Source organism: Amblyomma americanum, chromosome 4, assembly GCF_052857255.1.
Source record: "Amblyomma americanum isolate KBUSLIRL-KWMA chromosome 4, ASM5285725v1, whole genome shotgun sequence".
NCBI classification, from domain to species: domain Eukaryota; kingdom Metazoa; phylum Arthropoda; class Arachnida; order Ixodida; family Ixodidae; genus Amblyomma; species Amblyomma americanum.
In genome coordinates, this window is record NC_135500.1 from 136,657,863 (window position 1) to 136,678,831 (window position 20,969).

At 46.6% G+C, this 20,969-nt stretch overlaps 1 protein-coding gene across 1 annotated transcript in view; it reads left to right on the plus strand.

The window, feature by feature from the left end:
* Window positions 1-12,142: 12,142 nt before the first annotated feature.
* The window catches only part of LOC144128411 (sialin-like), a 69,112-nt gene continuing 60,285 nt past the window's right edge, over window positions 12,143-20,969 (plus strand). The window contains exon 1 of the mRNA XM_077661789.1: window positions 12,143-12,571. The gene's annotated coding sequence lies outside the window, so the exon portion shown is untranslated. The remainder of the gene's footprint in view (window positions 12,572-20,969) is intronic.

Here is a 20,969-nt window from a genome sequence, read left to right on the forward strand (position 1 = left end):
ACCTAGAGGCCCGTGTACTGTGCGATGTCAGTGCACGTTAAAGAATCCCAGGTGGTCGAAATTCCCGGAGCCCTTCACTACGGCGTCTCTCATAGCCTGAGTCGCTTTGGGACGTTAAACCCCCATAAACCAAACCAAACCAAACCAAACCAGATTTTGAAATTTGGCAGTGCCCTATGATTAGTCCACGGGTGGTCACGTGGTGTTGATGACGTCCCGACCTTCTCAATCGCATTCGTAGACCGCTAGCAGTCCTCATACCACTATTGGCGCAGTGGTGCAGCGGTTGAGTTATGCACCGATGCCCCTGCATGTGTCTATGTAAAATGCAGCAACCGGTGGGACTTGTGAGACCCAGGTTGCTCCTCCCGAGTTCCCGTAATGGTCATGCACAGCAACAAGGTGGGCAGTTTGCTCACAACGCACCGTGACAGATTGATAGCTGCCGCTGTGCGCAGGTTGCGATGACGTCACAAGGCCACGAGACTTTTCTAGAAAACACAGAAAATTTCAAGACAGAAAAGCAGAAAGCTTTTTGCGAGCTAACTGTCGAACTGCTATCTCATAAAAGACTTGAAAAATATCACCAACCAAAGCCTCAAACATTAGAAAGGAGGAATCCGTCTATCTTTTCAAGGGCTCTCAAGCTTGTTATATATGACTCCGGCAGAATGAAGACGCTAGAGAAGTGCTCTGACAGCAATACTTAATTATGACTCATACCCAGCGCGGTACAAGGAAAATTCACATGGGGCAAAGCACGAAGAGATGCTCTTTATCTCCCTGTTTCTCTAACATGCGAGACTCACTCAGGTTTATGCCACAGCGCATGTGTTAGGCAATGCGAAACACGTCATAGCAGCAGTGGCACTTATTACGAGCGTGTTTCATGTATGACTGACTTTTGCTTTTGTGATGCCTTGTGCGGCTGGTATATTCGATATAGAAATTATAAAGCCACAGTGAGATGTGCCTCGTAGACAGGGAGTGTGCGAATAATAGAAAATTTCGAATAGCGAATCCAATATCCTTCTATTAGACTAATCGAACGAATCAAAAAGTGCATTTTAAAAATTGTTCGAAGCAAATCGAATATGTTCTGAACCTTTCGAATATTTTTTTAATAATGGCAGGAGGTTAGAATAAGGCCCGCCCTTTTTTTCTTCGACGAATGTTCCAAAAACGGCCCACATTACGATCCTTCCGCGAAAAGTACGAACGAGATGAAGAATTTAGTGCCACGACGCGGTCCATTTGTGTAACGGCGTTCACAATGCTTGTACATGGCCTCAAAGATAGGGGGACGCGGCAGGACTCAGGCAAGTTCAGGAAAATTTTGTCTCGCTTCTCGATATCGGAGCCCATGGCTCATATACGTAGGTGCCACCAGTCTCATTTCCTGCGGTGTGGTTCTAGCGCCGCTGAGTACCCACCGGTTTTCAACCGTTTCATTAGCAACCTCTGCGACTACCTCAGCGCAACGGTTCTTCACTCCTTCTTTTAACCTTCAACCCCTGCATTCCTTCCCCCCCCCCCCTTCCTTTTTTTCAACTTATGCCTCATGGCACACTTCTCGAATAATAAAAAAAAAACCCACCGGATTTCTTATGGGTTTCCTCTTGCTTGGTGCTCAGCCTTTCCGGGGTGAAATGCTTGGAAAAAAGACATTTGACCATACCAAGCAAGCTGTTATTTTCCTATACCTACAACTTGAAGGTCTTAGGGTTAATATAGTAGCTTCCTGTTGCGACCCGTTTGTGGGTATTGCGTCTTTTAGCAGATATAGTTCTAACTTAGTGAGTTTTAAATTTATAGCACCGTACAGCAGTGCCAGCGCTGGCACTTAAATTTCTTGCGCGATTTCTCGTTTTGTAGGAGCATTCGCACCAGTGGCGAATATTGTTACTAATATTAGATTCGTATTAGATTCGGTCCTATCAGTATTCGATTCGTATTCGATTCAGTTTATAGTTGCACTATTCGTATTCGATCCGATTTGAAAAAAAAAAGTATTATTCGCACACCCCTACTCAGGGTCTGCAGCAACGCACCTGATACATAACCCTCTTCGTACCTACATCAAGCCGTGAGGAAGAAATTTTAAAGAGAACGAAAAAAGAGCAACATAATTACTGCCACATTCCACGCAAGCCTTCACGATGAAGCCCATATAGTTGTTCGGTGTACAGAACGAGTAGAAAATAAAAGCCAGAAATGTGAGTCACAATAACAGTATGCTTTGAGAGCTAAGCTTATACATGACGTTTAGGTGGAATCACTTTGTATTCGTCATGTAATACACCGCTGCCTTCCTGCCACTCCAGCAGCTGCACATACGTGAGTGGCACTGCGACTCGTTTCTCGGAACAATTATAGCTGCTCCCTGGAACGGCCAGAGACGACTGCGTTTATTCCTTTCGCTGTACACGTGGGACAAGAGGGCTGCCCTGTCTGTCGCAATTGGGCTCCATCCTCGTCTCGGCCGCCAATTGTGGCCTACGCGGCGACAAAGAGTTGGCTCCTCTCTTCTTGCGCAATTGGATGGGCTGTCCGTGTGCCCACGCACACACGTATGCGAGCGCCTGTCCGTCGAGCTCCGACTGAGGAGTGACGTGTGGCCTGGCACGAAAGGTCACATCTGCTATGCTGTCCTGTGTCTGTGATGAGGGCCTTCGTAATTTACGAAGACGTACCTGTAAAGGGGTTAGCGGAACCTGATAACGCCCATCGTCTGTAGGACTGAGATGTTGCTAAAGCGGGCGTTCTTTGATTCCGACCATCGGCATCTGTATGGGACGTACTACTATGCGGTTAAAACGGAGCCGTATGTACGCAGTTTCCGTCCTATAAGAGGATTGCATTTTGACTCCCGTTGAAATGCACACTGTGGCTGCATGATGACATTATTTTCGGGGATATTCGAAGATCTACAGAGTACTGAACGCAAAATGAAGTTACACTTCAGCTGTGGCCTCGCGTTTTGTGAGTAGGAAAAGTAAACTTAGAACGTAGGGCTCTATGTATACTTCCTGCGTTGTTGAAAGCGTTTTACTGGGCCCCAGATCAGCACGCACGCATCAACCCTTAGTCCACAGTGCACATGGTTCGAATTTCCGAAGTTCTTAAGCAGCCTGAGGCGATTTGCTGTTTACACGGTCTCCCTGAAAAAGATGCAGCGTGTTCTTTTACGCACATTTGTTTATGCTCCGATTGACAGTTAGTTCACTTTGGTTTTCGCGATGCGTAAACTGTCTGTAAAACTTGTATACTAATAAGTTCTGTCTATTAGCTGAATAGAAATGCCCACAGGGAAGTCTCGGACCGTTTTATGAACTGTCCATAGCAGCCTATGAATTTATGGGATGACACGTTTTGTAAAATTTTACCTAGTAGGAGGAAGACGACGAATAACCTTTATTTACTGAAAAAAAAAACACCTAGCTCTGGCACTCCGACAGGGCTCTTAACAGTCCAGGAGCCCTCTGGCCTCGGCTTCATGCCTCGCCTGGGCGACCAGTCTTCGCTGGTTCATCGCGTCGGCGGCTTGCAGAGAATTCTCCCAGGAAGAGCGTGATGGGTTAAGGATGGGACCGACGGCTCGCGGGTGCGGGCGGGCCCAAAGGCAATGGCACAGGTCAGTCGCTGGGCCCTGGAAAGTGGTGGATTGAGTTGGGTTGTAAGGTGGGGTCGATGCGGGTCGCTATTACGGGCGACACATACGAGTTGGTCTGGAGCTGCCTCAAGACTCACCTCTCGCGTGAATTGAGGGAGTGATGATGTGGCGGGTAACGGTGCCTACTCTCACGGTGGTAAGTAATGACCGCGCGGTAGTCGGGTATGCCATCCTCGCAGCAGCAGCAGTCAGATCAGTTTATAACTCTATTTTATAACTACAGTTATCTATAGTTATATACAGTGAATTTCATGACACTCGCATTAAAAATCTCGTTAAAACCCTATTGAAAAATGTGGACAGGTTTGAACAGGAATCAAATAGGATTATGGCACATATCGTTTAACATTATAGGATGAAGCTTCCAAAGCGATTCAGCTTTTGAGTGACTCCTTAGTGGAGGGCTCCGTATAACTACCATTACCCGTGGTTAATTACCGTGCACTTACATCACACAGTGTATGCAAGTCATGGGTTCGAACCCGCCCACTACGGTAGCACTTCGATGGAGGAAAAATGTGAATATTCCGTGTACTGTGCATTGTTAGTGCCCGTTAAGAACCCCAGGCGGTCGAAATTATCCGGAGCCCTCCACTACGGCGTCCCTCATAGACTGAGCCGCCTTGGGACGTCCATCCTATAAAGCCAAACCAAATGTGCCATAATCCTATTTGCTGACCCGTTCAAACCTATATACATTTTTCAGTAGGGAATGTTTCTGTTGCCCGGTCTTTAGGAGGCAGACCCACAGTATTTTAAAAGAGACAACAGAAAACAGGGGTTCGCGGGTGTGTTTACTAAGCCGGAGTGCCAGTGCACGTCGCATGCCGCCTTCGTTTGCGGTTCAAATCAAATCAAGTTTATCATACATGGTTTATGGGGTATATACATCAGGAGGCCCAAAAGTCGAGACTGCAATAGGGCCTCCTATGGCTACATGAACAGAATACATAAACCGGCGCATGCACAACAATTCGAGGTAAAAAAAAAAGGAAGGCAAATAAAGCGACAAAAAGGAAAGAAGTGTACAGCAAATGAATGTTACATAGTGATTGCAAACACAAAAACGTTATTAAACATCTAAGGATTCAAACAAGTGGTGTTTTAACATTTTTTTGAATTTGTACAATGACATTGGGGTTTTCAGTGAAGAGAGCAAATTATTCCAAGTGGAGATGGCAAAGAACGATGTAGTTTGCTTTCCATAATTAGGTTGCTCACTAAGCGCCGGAGAGAATGACGGCTGTAGTCGCCGCGACGCCTTGTCGGGCCATCCACTTTTTCGCGCACGTGGAGCTCACTCTTGAAGGCCACACTGATCTGACCGCCGCTTCTGCGCTGTATTCTTTGGCTAAGGAGAACACTCTGCAATGCGTCCTCTTTAAGGATGTCACCGCAGAGGTGGCCCGGTGGTTTGAGCGTCCACCTCGTGTACCGTAGGTGCGGGGTTTTATCACCGATGCCGCCGGGCACCCTAATAGTTTTTCAGTGCTCATGAATTTTGCCCTGGCCTGCAGTGTTCGACTTCTCTTGGGTGAAGTGCTGTGTACAAACGGTCCATGACCTCAGCTCGTGCACGGCAAACACCTCAGCCGTGCCGCTCTTTGACTGGGCTGCCCTGGCGCCAAAGTCCTATTGTATATTTTTTGTTTTGTTTGATATTGCTTCGTTACCACTCTGGCCTGTAGCATTATTGGTGTACCCTCCCCTCTACAATAATACCCGCGAGCGAAGTATATAGGTAGGTAAGAATAAGTAAACGAATGGACAAATAAATCAAATCATCCTCATAATGTTTAACGTTGTGTCGTTTTTACACTGGTGTCAGTTATTATATATAGTTCGCTAAAAGGGTGTTTAAGAGGTGATCTCTCACACACTCTATCTCTTTTTGCCGCCTCTCAGCTTCATCCGTGCGGCAGTATTTCGAGCAACAGCGCGCGTCTCCGGTGCGAAGCTTACTGTGCCGTGACTATAGCGGTGCGGCGCCCTGTGTTTCCTGGCTTCCGCGACGACGGCTACCTCGTGAGGAAAAACGCTCCGGTCTTCCGTGTGGTGGCTCGTGCACGGAACACGTGCCTGCACGCTCCAATTTGCTTCCCCGAGTGTAACGGATGGCGGCTTTCACTTTATGCACACGACATCTGTGTTCTATGCTGCACAGCACGTGGAGTCCGGATGTCTGCCCTGTAAAACAGTGAGAAAAGGCGACAGAGGGCTGGGCTATCAAAAGGATGCTCTTGTGGTACGTGATGGGGACTGTATTTAACTCGGTGATGCCTAGGAAGCGAAAACGTGGAATGAAAGTGTGTCAATTTCCAGGATTTCATCACTGATGTTTCATTAACTGCATAAATGCAAAAACTAAACTGTGAGATATATTCAGAAAAGTTCTTTACGGCATAAGTAAATTTATCTAATTTAGATCCTCGTGTCTGACGGCGATAAAACGGGGGGGGGGGGGGGGGGGGGGGGGGGGGCGTGGCACGCAAGTACGCAGGCGCGTTCAATAAGTTTAGAGGTCAAACATTCAAAACTCCTCCATCATCTGGCAGTACATCTTAACGACCGAAAAAAATGCCTCAATGTTTGTCGTTAGGGTTAGCCTTTGTATGAATTTATCTTTTAACAGGCCTCCTGGATTTTCGGCACCTGACACTTTGACCTTGCTTTAATAGTACCAAGTTTCTCAAGTATGGTAACAATTCATGTTGTTCTGCGAACAGAACTGAAAATCATTCACATTTCTGCGCTCTCTATCCCAAGTGACAAGCGGCGCATTAAATGAGTTAATGCTGGTGGCGAAAGTTTTTTTCGCCTATAGGTGACCTGTGCGCAAGTTCTGCGTCTGATTGCTTCAGTTACTCGTAGCCAGTCCTGACGAAGCCGGAGTATAAGGCGTTCTGATGCTCACACTCCCACCGTTGTATAGGGTGATGGCAACTACATTAATTTCGTTTCAGGGCCTGAATTTTGCGGCGCCGCAACGCTGTTCCAAAAAGCCCTAATTTCGGCTACCTCAGTCAGAATTTCGCTCAGTCAAGCTACCAGGCGTATTAGATTCATTTTAGGTAGACATTCAGCCGATTCATGTCCAGAGGTCTACACGCAATCCTTGTTAAAAAAAAAAGACGTCCAGACTGAACATTACTTCTCACCCACCTCAGCTGTGGCGCTGGAATGATGGCACCCAAAGCCGAAGAAGCCTGACGCGCAGTCTATGGCCAGAGATCCACACAGTGCTTTGAGGAACGTCGTTGCAGTAAGCAACCGCATTGGATTCGATGTAGGAAAAATGTGTCTTCCAAGTATTTCCAAACGCGCTTCTATATACTTTACAAAACCTTCGTTCATGCCTTTTATCGTATCTTATCATTTTGGTGATGCTTTCTCATCATCATCATTTGATGCATCTCGCTGATTAATATTAGAAAATTATGGCTGCATAAATCGATGGACTGAGTACAGTTGCACGCCATCAAATTTCTCAGGACGATTATTCCAGTCTTTGGCATACACCCTCCAGATTTTTTGAGAGATGGGGCGTGTATCCTTGACGCAATGGCAAGACGCTCCTTGTGAAAAGCTGAAAGCGCCTGTTTGAATAAAAAGCGTCAGTATGAAAATGACCTTTTACCGCGCCATCTGGACCGCCGTTGCCTCAAACGTTCTCAGCGAGGACATCTCATTTTAATCCCGAGCATCTAAGGTAACGTGCACATACAGCTGCCCTCACATTGGGCTACTTTTCCCCGCGGAACAAACTTAGGCATGGCTTATTCTTACAGTGTCTCCGACATTCGGGAGGGCAACTCAGTCAATGTGTACAGCCCAAAATAAACAAGAAGATGGGATAGAACGGGTTCTTTTATAGAGTCCACAAACCCTGTTGGCGATATTCCTCTCCGTACTGCGCGACACAGTCGTGATGCAGTCATACCTTTATTTTTTTATGCGGGGGACATTGGAGAATCTCCGCCGACTCACCTGTTTTATCGCTAAATGTGATGCACAGAAGAATATTGGATACCTTCCTGCAGGCTTTGACCGGTCTATGTGGGCGGACTAAAGGCGCTAATGTGCATGATTATGTGGTGACTTGGCTACCAATGGTAAATTACGAGCCGTCTGTGGTTACTCACGGCTGTAGCTACACGTCCTTCCCATTTACCAATATCATCTAGATATAAAGGGTGACGTATGGGCCTAAAGTCTAAAGTAAGCTAGGCCAGATAGGGTAAGCCAAGGCATAGTAAGGAAAGGTAAGCTAGACAAAGTATAGGTTCATCACCATCATCATATAGTAAACCGAACTATGTACACTGCAAGACAAAGGCTACTCCCACTGATCTCTAATTAACCTGCCCTGTGCCAGCTGCAGCCGCCCTATCCCCGCAGGCTTTCTAATCTCATCCACCCACCTCACTCTGTGTCGCCTCCTGGCTACGCTTGCCTTCTCATGGAATTCACTAAGTTACTCTAGGGGGGTCATTGGTTATCTTCTCGCATTACATGCCCTGCCCGTTCCAATTTTTTAACATGACATGGAGATGAAAGGAGAGCCTGATTCATGACAGCTGCGCCGGATTTCTTTTTTGCATAGCCTAAGAAGTCTCACTAGAACTGGCGACACAATGCACAAAGAAACAGCTACAACACACAATACTCAGAATAGAGAACAAAACGTACATGCCAGAAATACTTACAGTGAAAAAAAAAGTAAGCATGAGCACCTGGAATAGCAGTGAATGCAAAATGAGTCAACCCGATGATAACAATAAGCATGGACATAAGAATGTAGCTACAAAGTCATAATTACAGACGAATGAAGGTAATAGGTACAACTGGCTTCAAGACAACACTTGCAGTCATGGACAAGTGATACAAGAACAGCAAAGCCCGAGCGGAGTGAATCAAGCAGTGAATCTAACGACTAGCTATTCTAGTATCATCTAGTAATCTCCAAAGATGGCGCTGTCATCGATTAAAGACTTCAGCGCCATGATTTTCTTTTTTTTGTAGCACTGGAAAATATAGTGTAAGGTGAAATACAGAATAGGAAGGCAGGTACGCTATACAAATGCAAGCTAAAATAGGAATAAAGTGAAGCAAGAAAAGATCGAAGTTCGATGTATATGTTGAGAACTCACTGCATCGAACCTCAGAGATAAACAAACCAGAGGGAAAGATAATGCGTGAGAAGGAGGGAACGTGAGACAGAGAGAACAAATAAAGGAAGTGCAAAGAGATTAACTGAAGCGACATGATAATAATTGGTTTTTTGGGGAAAGGAAATGGCGCAGTATCTGTCTCATATATCGTTGGACACCTGAACCGCGCCGTAAGGGAATGGATAAAGGAGGGAGTGAAAGAAGAAGCGACATGCAATTCACGGAAATGTGCGCAGGATACGGCAGATGAGAGTAAGAGGGATTGAAAGTGGAAAGAAGTTGCAGTGAGTGCACTTGTGAACGCGCGTCACATGCATGAAATAGTATGGCCGGTCACTGGTCAGGTCTGTCGATTGCTGGTTCAGGGACAGATCCGTGTCATCGTTTTCCGCACCATTGATACGCAGTGGGGCCGGTTCTGGTATCTTTGTTACAAAGAGAGAATCGCCAGCCGCGTTCCTCCGTTAGCAACGGAGTGGCTGTTTAGAGTACGTCGGTAAATGTGGTAAGTGCTTCCACAAGTGCGGCTTTTCTGATAAGCTGCCCCTGCCGAAGAGGAGTAGAAAGGCGGCTTCGACTCTCCAGTTTTTCTAAGATTTTCTTTTAAATACATGCCAGCTAGATCATGTTTCACAGGTGTTTCACATTTGAGACAATTCTTTTCGTCAGGTTCAGCTTCATTCATGCGCCTAGTGCGTCGATAGGGCTATCGCAGCGATAGCAGCAGCATGTAAGTTCTTAAGAATGTGTTGGAAAGTGAAATAATCAGCTACTTATGGAATTTGGATGGAATCATTGCGAAGTGAATGCCGTTCTCAGTTTTACTCTTCCGTGACTGCCTGAGGGGACGATTAGGTTATCGCACCTTCCAACGTTCCCATGACACCTTTTATTTGATGTGGTCTTGACTAGCGCATCCCTTATCGCAACCTAATAATTCTTCTTTCGTTCCTTTTCGCGCTTTTCCCGCTCAAATATTTTACACGAAAGCAGAAACGATAAACAAGCGCAAAACACTTTGAAATTGACGGTCGCGTTATTAGGAAGACTACAGGTAGAGGACGACACAAGAGACTCAATTTACGAGTTACTGTTCGCCTTACAACTGAATGCAATCCTTGCCGGACGTTGGATCAGCCGTACTGCAACCATCTTGCTGATGCTGTTCCGATGTCCGCAGTAGCAGTGACAAACGCGCTGTGGCAACTTTTCGCAACCGTATACACCAAGCCCAAACAACTTTCATCCCTTCCCTTCTTTTCTCTGCTGAGCCACAGTTCTTTAAAGGGAAGCTGAAGCACTTTTCGAAAAAAATTGAGTTCCATGCGGCATTTTATAGTTTTTAGTCCGCTGAAAAAGAATATCGCATTCGAAAAGGGCGGAAATAAACGCAAAAAGCTGTTTTTTGGAATAGGACGGGCACCAGCGTCTCAGGGCGCCGAGAGCGAACGCCGCGAATGGCCGGGATCGTCGTGACGTCATCTACGGGATCTCCGGCCAACACCGACTGTGTTGCTGCGTAGCGCGTTGCTTCAGCTGGCTTGAGAACTGCGTTTTGCAAATTATGGATCCATCGTTCACCAAAGCGCGGGCCGAAAAGCAGCAAGCAAAGCAGGACGGCCGGCAGACTACCCGTGAATGGCGTCACTTCCGCCAGTTCCGTCCCCCCCTTCGGCGCTTCCGGAAACGAAGAGGGCGTGTCGGCGGCGGGTTTTTAGCAAGTGATTGCGGCTCATTTGCGAACAGAATCGAGAAAAAATTTACACACATGATTTTCAAAGTCCCTTCTTCCCAGCCACAGCGTTTCATGCAATTTGAAAACCGTTTCAGCTTCCCTTTAAGTGCCTGAAGCAAACACATCGTGAAGCATGCAATGTGCAGAGTAGATGTCCGTAGGATAGCCCGGAGAATACACATGTCGTAGTTCTGTTTTCTGCTCTATACGGCGAAGGCTTTTACGCTCCAAATAAACCGGATAGCCATATTACCTTCTTGTTTAATAGTGCTGGCGTTAGATTCGTCCAGGAGTCAGGCACGTCGGTTTAGTTCAGGACCAACTTGTTGTAAACCGGCGCACAGCTTCTAGTGATATCTTAATCCGTTTCTATGCCTACCTTGGTGCTTTTGTTCACTGCGACGCGCAGTAATTCCGCGTGACGATCCTCTAAAAGAGTGGCTATATGTTAGAAAGTTTCCTTGCGCAGTTTGCAAAGCTGTCATACACCTGCCGCTATCGTCATATGCGCTCTTGTTGTTGTTGTTGTTACCCTCATACAATGGCACATTCCCATGCGCTCTTCTTCACAAACATGTTGTTGATGATGATGATTATGATTATGATGGTGGTGGTGGTGATGATGATGATGTCTTCAAGCTTAATACAGCTAAACATATGACCACTGCTTTCCTTTTCCACGCCTACTCTCTCGAGTGGGTATCTTGGACCAGCAGAGAGCAAAGGACAGGGAAGAAAGAAGCAGGTGAACAAAGCGCCGATTTTGTTTACTTTTGTTTCTATCTGTTCGCGCTATTCCATTCCAAGATTTCCTACTTGCTACTTGTCCACGCACATTTTCTATTTTATTTTAATTATTTGTTGTTTTCCGTGTACAGACAACTAGAAGGTCAGAGACCAAAAGTACGGAGTACTTGGTCTAACCCATACAAAAAAGTCCTATGGGCGTCTGTGGAAAAAGCTGTGTCCGTCTATGGCCTTTTATGAACGTCTATAAGCACCCATAGAGGTGCTTATTGCCAGCTATTGAAAAATCTATGCCACTAAAGCTATAGCTTGGAACCACACAACTGTCTTAAGCTCTCTATAGAAAAATATATCAGCCTGTATAGACAGCTATAGACAGAATAGCAAAGGTCTATAGCTATTTGGGCCAAAATTCTATAGCCGGCCATAGAACACTTTTGTATGGGAAGTTCCTAAACCTTAAACTAAATTCGTGAACAGTGCCATTTTTTTTTTTTTTTACAAAAACTTCCCCTGTATTGTACAAGTTCGGCGGTCGTGAAATCGGGCGCCGCCCAGGCTGGGAGCAGCTACAGTCTAAAAGTGGGCAACTGCTAACGGATCCCTGCATGCGGAGGTGTCGGCGGGGAGACCGGCCAGAGCGGCAGCAAAAGGAGCAGCAGCCGGTCGGAACTATTTAGCAGCTCCTGCCGAGAGCTGAGAAAATGTGCACGCCTGTCCCTTTTACCGCCAGCGATAGCGCGCGGGGAAGGCATAAACGTCCCCACTCACTCACACTCCTTCTCACTTGTCGCGCTGACTTGTCGCGCTGAGCTGCTGCTGCGGCAGAATCCCGTCGTGGTCGCAGTCGCAGCGCTGCGTCCGACCCGCCGTCACACGGACGGTTCGTGTTCGTCGCTTCGCTGATTCGCTCGCTTTCCCCAGCACGTGTGCCGTCACGGAGTTGGCGCGCGGCGTTCGCATCGGGACGACTACGGTGCGCCTCGGCTGTAGTGGAGCGCTGTGCGCGCGCGTTAAGGTGCACATCTTGGAGGTTCGCTCCATCGAGTTGCTTGCGGATCGAAGTTAACGTTTTACACGACCGACGAGAAGCTAGTGCCTCTACGGTATTTTTGTATAAATTGCGATGCCGAGCTCGACCGACGCGTGAGACGCGACGAGTTTTTATACGTTAACACACTTGGACTGAAGGAGGAGACTGCACTTCGAACGGAGAGGTCTAAACTGCGCGGACGTTGCCGAAAGGTGAGTGATCTCATTATTTTCCTTTATATTTTCGAAAGCGAGATCTTGGCAGTTGTACAGAGAGGGAGGACGGAGTATGCCACGCGAAAAGTACAGAGGCATAAAGGGAAATCTTTGGGTAAGTTCACACGGCAGTCAACTGTACAGACTGTTTTACTTGTTGAAAAACCGCGCGCATATCAATAGCATGCCTGCGACTGTAACGCGGAAACATGTGACAAGGTGTACGTAGATAGCAGCTGAGCTATACACGCACGCACGACAAACAAAATTCTGCACTGCATTTGCACTGCTTTCTGCGTCCGGAGCTGTGTGGTTTACAATCTGGTCCAAAATCATTTGCCTATGGATCCACTAGCTAGCCTCTCAAGTTCTGAATGCTAAGGCATGTGGATATGCACAAACGTCAGCAGGCTTGGCTAGACTGAAGATTCATAATTTCAATGCAAGTATCGGTTTTCACAGCTAATCCTTGCGCTCAAGCGCTGCCGCATTGCTACACGATTGATAAAAGCACAAGCGCCGTACTCGCCACAAAGCAGTTGCGATAAGATTTCACATTATTTGGCCGGCAGCACAGCGCTAGAGCGCTCTAGATAAGCATGCTTACCTCTGTACTAATTTTGCAGCGATAAGGTACTGCAGGATACATGGACCTCCCTTAGACATGCCGAACTCCATATCTCAGATGTCAAGCTCTGCTTACTGATGACTGTCGGCAAAAAACTTTCTTTGCTTGTAGTAGTATATCCTATAAGCGCCTTCCACAGGTGCGCTTTGTTAGTACTGTCAAGCTCCAGAACCCGAGGTCTCGCACTCGCCGTCACCTGATGTAGTTTCTGCCTCGTAGCGACAGCAAGCTGCCGCAGATTTAAGAGCAGGGCAACATCCACAGTAGACGGCTGCGAAGCTCTTTTCGTGGAGGTGGTTCGCATACACCGAGACAACGGGAAATAAAGGTTCTACTTCCGGCTCGGGCTAGCAGCCCGAACATGACGGGCGCACTGAGACTGCTTCGAAGGCCAAGCGCAAGATCCGCATCTGTGTTTAAGGCTCCATGCTTTTCAATTTGGCATCTATCGCCTCTCGTGTGCATGGCTCCTAAAATATTTATGACATCGGACGCACTCGTACTGTCGGGAGCGAAACTGACCAAAGAAGCACAGGTCATCGGCCCAATATTGCAACAGCATGGTCCCATCCTGGACCTTTGTAGGGCCAGCTTTGCCAATACAGTCCCAATGTTGGGCCAATTACCTGTGCTGCTTGGAGACATACATCACGAGCGGTTGCATGACTTGCTGCTTTGCAGCGCCCTTCGGCTTTCTCGCGAGGCAGGAGCACGGATCGAAACAAGCAAACTGGAATGCTTATAGTAGCCGCAGTGGCTCAGTCGTTATGGCGCTCGGCTGCTGACCGAAAGACGCAGGTTCGATCCTGGCCGCGGCAATCGAATTTCGGTGGAGGCGAAATTCTAGAGGCCCGTGTACTGTGCGATGTCAGTGCACGTTGAAGAACCCCAGGTGGTCGAAATTTCCGGAGCCCTTCACTACGGCGTCCCTCATAGCCTGAGTCGCTCTGGGACGTTAAGCCCGCATGGACCATGGACCATGGAATGCTTCTAGATAAAAGCGGTCATCTGCTCAGCTGTCTAGACAACAGACGCTGTAGTAATGTGGCGCCGCAGTACGATGTAACATAAATGTAACAAAGGCTCCCCTGGTACACACCTCTTTCCCTTCCGACAGTACAGGCATAATAATAAGAATTGGTTTTTGGGGAAAGGAAATGGCGCAGTATCTGTCTCATATATCGTTGGACACCTGAACCGCGCCGTAAGGGAAGGGATAAGGGAGGGAGTGAAAGAAGAAAGGAAGAAGGAGGTGCCGTAGTGGAGGGCTCCGGAATAATTTCGACCACCTGGGGATCTTTAACGTGCACTGACATCGCACAGCACACGGGCACCTTAGCGTTTTTCCTCTATAAAAACGCAGCCGCCGCGGTCGGGTTCGAACCCGGGAACTCCGGATCAGTAGCCGAGCGCCCTCACCACTGATCCACCGCGGCGGGTCCAAAATCCACATTTGCAACGTTAAAGACGAGGGAATTGACGCAAGTGGAGATAAGAGCCCGCTACGGCACTTCCTTTTTTTTTCCCCACTTCCTTCCGCGCCGCATTGTGCGCTGTTATCGGTCCGACTGACAGCTGTTTTATCTTTGAAGTGGCATTCGATGCGGCTCTGCTCTTGCAAGTTTTGCTTTCTTTGGCCGTTTGGCCGGCAGGCCAAAGAAAGCATTTTTCTGTCTCTCTTCCTTTTTTTGTGTGTGTCATACGCCGTGACTGTGACCTTCGGCTCCTGTTTCGAGTATGCCAGCTCACTGCTCTCAATTGCTTTCATGTTTCTTTTTGTCTTGCATTCACTGTAATTTTAATGAAGAGTTGAGGTTTTTTGTTGATTGTTGATTACGGATTTTTATGGCGCTAGGGCATTTATGGCCAAGGAGTGCCATAGCACAAGGTAGTTTTTCATTGCACAAGGTGGGGTCAGATACCAATTTCCCAAGCATTTCATCCTAAATAAGCCGTGCACCAGGCCAAAAGAAAGCTTGTACCCATTGTATCACCGGTGGGTACCCGGCTGCACTGGGGATCGAACCCCGCACCTCCCGCATGCGAGGCGGATGCTCAGCCACTCGGCCACCGCTGCGGTCCGAGCTTTTGTTCATGAGCAACATCTGTAACATTACTTGCCTAGTTTATAGACACATACCCTGCAAGGTTTAAGCGATTTCGTGCATATGCGCATATGCAGCAGGAAGTTGCAAGCATAAGTCTGTTTATGAATGAACACACCTTAGTTTGTGAAAATGATTTTTTTAACAAATCTAAGCGACATCCCGCTGCTCAAGCTTCACACGATTTGATAACTTGAGTAACTTTCGGGATTTAAACCGCAAACTAACCAGTAAATAATTTTTCTCTGGTGGTCAGGCACTGTGTGATAACTTCAAGACGTTGTGCTGGCCTAAAACAATTTACCATGAGCTCTACTTGTGGCAAATATCGTTGCTCCCATATATGTGCTAACCGACAATAAAGTAAAACGTAACTGTGTGATTACTATTAACCTAGGCAATACCGATGTTGTGCGCGCAGTTAGCACTTTTACGAACCTTCGGACAAACTTCGATCAGTACATGTGCATGTCGCACCAAATGATTCCTTTCTATCGTCGACACTTGATCTGTTTATCACTGACCCGAAATCGCAAAGAAAGGCCAGAAGAACAATCTTCCATCGGTACCCGACCAGTCTTTGATAGGACGATTTGCCGCAGGGGCGGGGCTCAGGCACGAAAACGTAGAGTAGCGCCCTCTATCGATGGCGGACTGCACTAGAGGAGAAACCGGCCCGGAAAGCCCTCTGTCATGACGGGTAATCTTTACCCCGACTGTGAAGGGGCGGGAGAAAAGAATTCTCACTCTCTATCGCCTCTCCCTGGACGAAACAGAGACAGCGACAGCTGTAAGCGCGCCTTCACGCGCCATTCCCATCAATTCAGCCAATTCCAGGCCCACCTGAAACCGCGTGAAGCCAGCCGACGCTGTCTATGGCCAGCAGAAAAACGCTGGAGTTCCTTGTTTCGAGACACTGCGACGCCGACGCCTTTTAACCTGGGAAAAGTAAGAGAGCCTTGGTGAGACCGCTTGCGGATCTCCGCTTCAAAATCTGGCTGTTTCCTGTGGTCCATTCACTGAGGTTAACTGATGGAGGCTAGCTAGGAGAGGCTAATGAAAGCGGCTTCTCTCCTTTGTCATTTAACTTTTTAATTCACCTTTTTGATTCACTGCCATATCAGTGCATCCCTGGGACTGCGTCTAATTCACTTACTATGTTGCCAAAAAGTCAGTGATCATCCACAACCTCAGAGCTCAATAAGTCGCAAAGTTGCGCCAAGTAACTTGCAGTATTTTATACCTCGCACAGGCGTAGCGACTATCAGCTAACCCATAGTCCTGTGGAGAGCTTAGCGACTGCTATGATTAGAAAGCACCGGGAATGGTTCTTTGTACAGCTATAGCTGCGAATTTTTTATATTAACGCAAATCAACGGGGACTAGAAGGCAGTTGAACGGTAATACGGGATACTGAAGTTCTCCAAATATCACAACACTGACAACCGATCGCTGTGTGAAACTAGGGAAATAAATTTGCCAGCGCACTGGGGACAACAAACCTCTTTTCTTAGTAATCGCTGGAACACTGGGCATAGCCAGAAACAACACAGATACATTTCCATGACAGCCACCACCTGCCGATTCATGCTGCGTCGACGGTGCCACATTTGATGGCGGTAGTGGCAGCGGCTTATTTCATTTCAAAAAAGGAAGAAAGAAATGAGAGGACGTGCCGGCCGCCGAAACTGTCGCGTTCACTTCGGGCGTCAGAATGGTGGCCGCCGGTGGAATGTGAAAAGGATTGACTATGGCACAGACAGGAGGAGAAAAAAGGTATGAGAAAGTGAAATTGCAATTAAGAGAAGTAAAAGCTATTTACGTACTGTATAAACATAAAATCGTATACGCGCGAATATAGACATATAGAGTCACGACATACCCGGTCCATTGAGAAATGGACACTCCCGAGCACAAGAACAAATTATGGCAATCAAACAATTTCCTTACACCTCATGTTCTAAATAGGTACGAATCAAACCAGCTTAGCATGCATAACCTCCGACCACATCATTTCAAAGGGCACTTTGTAAATAATGTTCCATAACTTCTTACTAAATATTGTAGTGCGTATGCGTATCGGTGACCTTTTCCCGTATGTCATCGACCCACCAGTGTGTCACTTTCAAATGCATTTTGTTTGATAGTAATTGTTTTAGTAAGTTTCGAAACTTCTGTGTATATGAATTTTTTACTGTAAATATTGTCCCAATATTATAATTTGCAACTAGTGTGCTCGTATGCGACCTGCCACCGCTGTATGTTTGTGTTTATTTTTATTTTTTTTCACATGGCTTTTACATAGGCCACAGGCATCTTCAAGTAATTTGCCTTAGCTTTTGGCCTGTGACCTAATATGAAAATGTTTTCACATTTACGAAATAAAGTGACCTTTTCAATGACTTTTTTTTTCGAAATGAGCCTTACAACCTAATTGTGAACCGAGCAAAAATGGGAAAACTTGTTATTCGCACAAACGTTAGCGCTATACAGGCTGTTATGCGATATGCTTTAAATGTTAGTTGCAGCCACTCTACACCATGATGTAATGAAAAATCATGGCGAATAATTTAGTCAATATCAGCGCGTAACCTTTGTACGTCAATCCTTTCGATGTGAAACTATAGGTTTTCCCCAGTTTTGTTCTCAAAACTTTTCCTGCAGTTGTATTTAAGCTCTGTTTACGAAAATAATGCTTAAAAATCATTACACTGTGAATACAGAATAAAAACAATTAAACATTCATTGTGTGCAATGAGGGGCACTGCTGTGCTTCAACACAAGCAAGTACAGAAGCGCAAGGTTCCGGGCTAGTTGGTAATACATTGTACTTAGAAACAGCGCGAAGAAACACGAACACCACGAAGAAACGACAAACACGAGCGCTGACTGAGTCAGCCCTCGTGTGTGTCGTTTCTTCGTGGTGTCCGTGTTTATTCGCGCTGTTTCTAAGTGCAAGCAAGTAAAAACGAGTATCAGCCTTCTGTCGCAAGCACTGACGTGACAGCCTTCGTTCCTAGCGTTTACACTTCGGCAGCGGAAAAGTAAACTAGCTGGAATGTGTTGGACCTAGAATATATTTCACTGCACTGTAGCTTTCCGAATTCATGAGTAGCAACGAAATGGTAGACGCACACATTCCTCAAAACGACAGGACAACGTCTAGTATTACCGCTTCCAGTCTGCCTCTGCTAGTTCCCTAATAAAAATAATTTTAGAAAGCCACTGCCAACTAGCCAAACTAAACGCTTTAGCACCCACTGCAGCAAACGCGCATTCTTGCTTCATCGCCGGCGGGGGCTAATAATCTCATCGTTATTGTCTTCTTCTGGGTTCGGATCTTCTGTCGATGTCTTGATATTCTTCGCAGTCGACGAGAAAGTGGCGCTGGGGAAGGAATGGATAAATTTTTCTTTGTGTTCCTGTCCTGGTTGCGCTAAAAATATGTATAATTTGTCACAAATCCAACTAGCCCAACATTTAACTCTTTTAAAGAATGAATAAAACCGCGTTCCAAACAGTCTCACCTATGAGGCTCAAATTTACAAAGAAGGCTCTCACGAGTGGATTTAGCTCATTTTTGTCCCCACATCAGCGGCATCTGGCTGATTTTTAATTTGACATAGGATCTGCGCGTAGGTTTTCTAGGCGCTACTGAGCGCCTTTCGTTCTAACAGTTTTTTTTGCCACAGTAGGATCAATGGATGAGCTTTGCGTTGCAGAAAAATCGGACTTAGTTTCGGTTTCTGGATTTGGCTCATTTCAAAAATAAAACAAAAATAAGTTCAAGTAGATGTGTGCTGTAGCACAGTGGCTATATGGGCGAGTTGGTGCATGACGAAAGACTGCAAACAATAAAACAAGGCAAACACGCAGGAACAGAAGGAGCAACACACCAGAGCTTATGTGTTTTTTTTTCTCCTGTTCCTCTGAGTGTGTCCATAGCTTTGTTGTGTGCAGTTTTTCATAACGCAAGTAAAGATATAAAAAACCTCATAGTAAAATCTGTTTCTCAGGTGAAATAGGCACACTCAGGCAGCGCATGCTCACTCGCCTGTTCATCTGCTATCCGCACTACCCACCCTAGAAACGCAAAACCCGTTAGCGGTGAAGCTTCATAGTTAAAGACGTTCGTTATTATTTTTCACTGTTCCTTACACTCGCGTTCATGGACGACAGGTTGTAGGCCAACTCACATGTCAGTCAGGTAACCATGGCGGTTATGTCATTGCGGGAGAGTGAAGCTTTTATTGAGAGTGAGAAAAGATCGCGAAACACTTCTTGCGCCCACTGCACTTCACCCTTCGACTCAGAGGAAAATACGTTTGCGCCATGATCTCAACTTTTCCTGGCGCTGATCGCCACTGCAAAAGTTCTGCAGTATTTCAATTCAGCAGACGTCACTTAGAATTTACAGTAATGCAGTGCATTCTGTTGTCCCTGGTGGGCTTTAGCGACCAAAAGATTCGCTCTGTCACCCGTAAGTTAATCGAGGCTTCTGGAGGAATACACTACAAAAGAGCCAGTAGATATTTCGTTCCCATTACGATTAATTCTTTCTCTACAGAATTCAAGGTGCGATTCTCACTTGTTTAATTTCTGATGTTGTTTGAATTATTTCATGCGCTTCAATTTTTCTTTTTGCTATTCTTTGCGCGGCTCTTCATTTCTTTAGGCGAGAACAGCTTTGACCCCAACGCATTCCGACGCTGCATACAGAAAAGGACACTAAGCAGCGCATAGCGTGCACTTTTTTTACAGCTTTTGGCTGCCAGGACACAGCTGGACAGCGCACCTAAAATGTACAAAAAGGAAGGTAATGAAAGACAAGACGAAAGAAAATGACTTGACGCGGGATTTGAAGAAATGGTCTAAGACGTTCACATAACGGTCTTGCGAGCCTGGGAGAGTGCAGATGGCAGTGACTCACATCGGCAGACGCACGCTGCGGCGGACACGTGCAGTAGCGTCTCGCAGAGCGCGATACGGCATACTGTTCGGTCCGACGCGTTCTATTCTTCTTCAGTCCGTGTCGTGAGATAGATGTGATACGAACGCAGCAGATGCGAGGAGGACGTTGCAGCTGTCCTAAGCTGTCAGAGAGGAAGTCGATCACTAATCCCGCGTCAGGCAGTTTGGAGGAGCTGTGCGCCGGTTCTTTTTCACTGCGGGTGCGTAGATTTAGCGTACTGAGGGACTTATATGCGAACCTTAATGAAGTTTATTGGATAGACGTAACGCAAAGAGAAGATAGCCGATGGCCTTTGGGGTAACGGTAGGGTATCTCTATGATAGGCAGACGTAGCAGGGGGCGTCGGAGGTGGATGCCATTCTGCGGAGACAAGTTTGCGGACATAACGTAGCCGCAGCTGGTAAAGGCAAGGTTTAGTGCAAGATGTTGAGAGATGCCTTTGTACTGCAAGTGGACGCAGTTAGACTGATAATGATGTGGATGATGGATTTCGAGGTTAGAGAGAATAAGGGCTACTTCAGCTTATCCCGGCCAGCTTTTCTCGAAAAACAGCGTTACAGGGTGATAACCTTCCAAGCGATGTACATTGTGAAAAATTCGTTCAGGTGTAATCTAGATATGGCAGCTACGGAAACTTTCGTTTAGGTCCACTTGTTACCTGTGTTATCCGGCAGAAGTAATAGATGGTAG